Source organism: Antechinus flavipes, chromosome 4, assembly GCF_016432865.1.
Source record: "Antechinus flavipes isolate AdamAnt ecotype Samford, QLD, Australia chromosome 4, AdamAnt_v2, whole genome shotgun sequence".
NCBI lineage: Eukaryota > Metazoa > Chordata > Mammalia > Dasyuromorphia > Dasyuridae > Antechinus > Antechinus flavipes.
The window spans coordinates 48334537-48338824 of NC_067401.1; the positions used below are offsets into that span (position 1 = coordinate 48334537).

Here is a 4288-nt window from a genome sequence, read left to right on the forward strand (position 1 = left end):
AAATAATACCTTATCTAATTCTCCCATCTTATCTCCCTAATTATATCATCTTTAATTAGGCAGGTAGGTGCTATGGTGGCTAAAAGACTAAGGCTTAAAGCTATGCTTTCTTGGTCAAATCACTTAACATCTGTTTTTCTTAAGAAAATGGCAAACTCCTCCAGTATCTCTGCCAAGAAAACCCCATAATGGAGTCACAAAGAGTTGGACATGACTGAACAACAACATATATGTTTTATTTTCCAACATAATATAAGTCCTTGAAAGGAAGGATGGCTGTTTTATTTTTGCATCTCTAGTCTCTGTCACAGTATCTCAAACATAGTAGATCTTCTTGATTAGTTGATTGTCTCAATTCATGAAGAATTTTGAGCAGGACTGCAGCTCATTTTTCCATCTGAGAAAAAAAAAAACCAGCCAACTGGGTGGGAAGAAATAGTGAGGAAGGCTTTCTCTATAATGACAGGAAAAACAGTGTAGTCACAGGAGAGGGGACAGTCCCTCCTTCAGATCTGAGGAAGTAAGAAAATTGAGGTGGGCCCAGGAAAAGACCACAGCACTAAGATACCCCCCCCTCCAAGGTAACCACTGGAAAGGCTAGCAGAAGATTAGAAGGTGAATGAAGAGCAGAAACCCCTCTTTCCTCTTCAGACCAAAAGTGTCCCCCTCCTTTGGATTCTGGATCCCTAAGGCAAAGCTGCATTCATTATAGGTTACTCATGCTCCCAGACCTATAAACTGTGACTATTCCGTAATTTGACCCCTCCCAAAAATGGTTGTCTCAAAAAAAAAAGAAAAGCATTTCTTCCACTCAAGGTAAATTTTTTAGCAGCATTATATGAAAATAACTTGCCTAGAGCAACGAAAATTCCCAAAAGATTGAAGGAAAGGCCTTGGAGCTTATTTTTTCATATAAAAATTAGGCTGTAGGAAGATAAGAATGTCACTACATCACAGATTGCTTGGGGTCTCCTCCCTGGGCTCCAGACAAGCAGGGAAACCTTGAAATTGCCACCTGGTACAAAAGCTGCAAACAAGACCTACCTGGAAGAAGAGGGTGCCCTGAGGCCCCGGGCATACTCCCCACTTCCACTCCTCTCCCAGCCCTGGGATCATCCGGAACCCACTTCTCAGCTTTGCCTGGACAAGACCCAAGAGTATTAATCCAAACCTTGGAATGCAAGTAAACCGTCCCTAAGCAAAAAATATCTAATCCTCCTCCCAGAAGAGCCGTCACTTCTTGGACAGCAGCAACCTATAAGTTTCATGTTGGTAGCAGAGCGCAGGATGGGTAGAGCTACAGAAAATGTCCTCCTCTGGAAGAGAGAGAAAACACAGCTGGGGAAAGGGCAGCTGACCCCCAAATGTTGGTCTCTTCATCCTAAACGGCTCTATTTTGGCTGTGTCAGATGTGAATCTAATTGTTCCAACAAGATTACACAAGTCTGGAATTTGAGGATAGTGAGAAAGAAGAGATAAAAACTGAAGCAAGAAAGCTTTCTTTCCTTAAAGATTCCAACTTATTCAACATAGAAGAAATTGTTCAGTTCCTGGGAGCTCTAAAAATCTTCTGGGATGAAGGCATCTCAGGGGAAATCTGTTTGACTGGTACGCCAGAGGAATTAGTCAGCAGTAACAAACCCAAAGGCACTATCTTTACTTTCTTTTCATAAAAAAATGAAAAATCCTCCCAGTCTTATATTATTGCTCTCCTAGGTTAGGAACACCATTGTGGTGTAGGGGAAAAAATGCTAAATATGGAGCCAGAGAATTATATCGTTTACTACCATTCTTTGAGGGCAGGGCCTGTCTTTGTCTCTTTTTGTATCCCCAGCACTTTGATTTGTTCCTGGAACATATTGTTGCTGTTCACCTTCCATTCTGTAAGAAGACCATGACATGGGCAAGAGGGTGACCCATGACATGCTAGTGAATTGGATTGAAGTGAGAAAGGGTTGTGCAAAGTCACCACCTTCACTTTCCCCTCTGGAACCATGTGGGTCTAGTGACTAGACAGGTACTTCATGAATTTCTATTCACCAAATGACTGTGCGAGTTGGGATTAATCTCTCCATATCGAGATTCTCTTCAGTAAAATGGATTGGATAACTTGCTTGGGGTCTCCTCCCTGGGCTCCAGACAAGCAGGGAAACCTTGAAATTGCCACCTGGTACAAAAGCTGCAAACAAGACCTACCTGGAAGAAGAGGGTGCCCTGAGGTACTAATGTGGCATTACTCTGTGCCTCAATTTCCCCTTCTGCAACCAAGAAGAAAGGGGATTGTAGTGTGAAAATCACTATATTTGAATTCCAGAGAGGGAGGTTCTAAATCTGTCCCTGGTGCTCATTTGCATTGTAACTTTCAACCTTAGTTTCTTCATCTATAGAATGAAGGGTTTGGACTAGGTAACATAGGGCACCTCTTCCTGCTTTAAATCTGTGAACCAATGCAAGCATATTATCCCTTTAAGCTTTGAATCTATGGGAGCCAAAATTCTAGCCCCATGCCTGTGGAAAGGCATAAAATATGCCCAGAGGTCCAGGTCTTAGTTGGGAAATGCAAAAATCTAGGCCTGAGAACACAGCAAATCCAAAAATTTCAGAATAGCTAGAGAAGAACAATGGTGGAGATAAGAAGCACATACAGCTTCTCATTTGACCCAATAGCACATGAAATGCATGGTGTCTGAATGCAGAACTGTCTTCCAGTATAATTTTAAGAATCTAAATGTCTTGCTCAACTACAACTTCCAAGAGAACTTTCCAGGGAAGTATCATAGCACCAAACCTGAAAAAAACCCCATATCCACAATCTTCTTTTTCAAAATTCCATGCTATGGAGGAAACTTGCCTAGACTACAGTTACTGAGTAAAAAGTCCTTCATTAAACCTAGGAACGCTTCAGTTTTCATAACATCATAGCCATCATCTAGTCTTAATTTATCTACCACCACCACCGCCCCACCAATGCAGGAAGTCTTTATATGATATTTCTGAATGATAGTCCATCCAGACCATATGAGTCCAAAGATAGGGAAGTCATTACTTTATGAAGCAGCATGTTTCATTTTGAGAAAGATCTAACTGTTAAAAACCTTTTTTCCCATATGTTAAATCAAAGTTGATTTTCCTGTAACATGTTTTTACTTCCCTTTTGAGTAGCTCTTCACTATATTGATTACCTGCCTCTGGGTATGTGCCACTTAGTCAATCCCTTTCCTAAACTCTGGTGGAAGGAAGGAAGGAAGAAAAGAAGGAAGGAAGGAAGGAAGGAAGGAAGGAAGGAAGGAAGGAAGGAAGGAAGGGAGGGAGGGAGGGAGGGAGGAAGGAAAGGAGGGAAGAAGGCAGGGAAGGAAGAAAGGAAAGAAGGAAAGAAAGAAGAAGGGAGGGAAAGAAGGAAGGAAGGAGGGAGGAAGGGAGGGAGGGAAGGAAGGAAGGACTGAAGGAAAAGAGAAATATGGGAGAGAGGAAGGAGGGAAGAAGGAAAAGAAAAGAAGGAAGGGAGGAGGGAGGGAGGAAGAAAGGAGAAACAAAGTAATGAAAGAACAAAGGAAAAAAGAAATGAAAGCAAGGGAAAGAATGAGAAAAGAAAAAAAAAAAGAAGAAAAGAAGGAAAAGAAATCTCCAGTATCTGCAAATTTCTGTATCTTCCTGTGGCAACCTAGGCTAAACAAAAAGACTCACTGTGAGTTTTTCTGGATTTCTCTGTCAGACTTCGGTGCAGTTTATAGAAGAGTTGTGGATGGGAACTCAGCTACATTGCCTCCTTCTACCCTGCCATCTTCCCTGTGCCCTAATCCATTTCTCTTATAGTTCAGGATACAAATCAGGAGAGGAAGGGCTTTGACTCACATAACACAGGTAGTAAACAGCAGTCAGAATTCAATTGTAGGAATTAGATGACATATAAATTTGGATTAAGAACTACAGATATTTCCAAAGCAAGAATGGAAGGGGGAATGACTAAAATCATATTCCCATAAGAGGAAGTCTTAAAATTCCCACATTCTTCACTCCTTTGTTTTAAATTATTGAGGGCTCTAGTTAAAATGTAAATATTATGGGAAGGGGAAACACCTCAAGTCATTAACAACCATTAACACTATTTTTCATTAGTTTCTCAGATTAAAGCCTGTCACTTAGGCCCTGAGGGAATGGTATTTATAACAGGTAAATTCTGATGAAATAGATAAAGTCAGAAAAGGGCCACTATAACCAGAGGAGTAGGTACGAATATAGAATGCCAGCAAAGGATCCAACTTTGCTAAGTCATGAGCATAAGGTATCA

The 4288-nt window shown here is 41.1% G+C and overlaps 1 long non-coding RNA gene across 1 annotated transcript; it reads right to left on the reverse strand.

Moving 5' to 3' along the window:
- Positions 1-215: 215 nt before the first annotated feature.
- Positions 216-1303, reverse strand: LOC127562300 (uncharacterized). The gene is made up of 2 exons (XR_007953650.1): positions 1045-1303; positions 216-397 (listed from the first exon to the last, which is right to left on the reverse strand). It is a non-coding gene; the product is annotated as an uncharacterized LOC127562300 (long non-coding RNA).
- Between the last annotated feature and the right edge of the window lie 2985 nt (positions 1304-4288).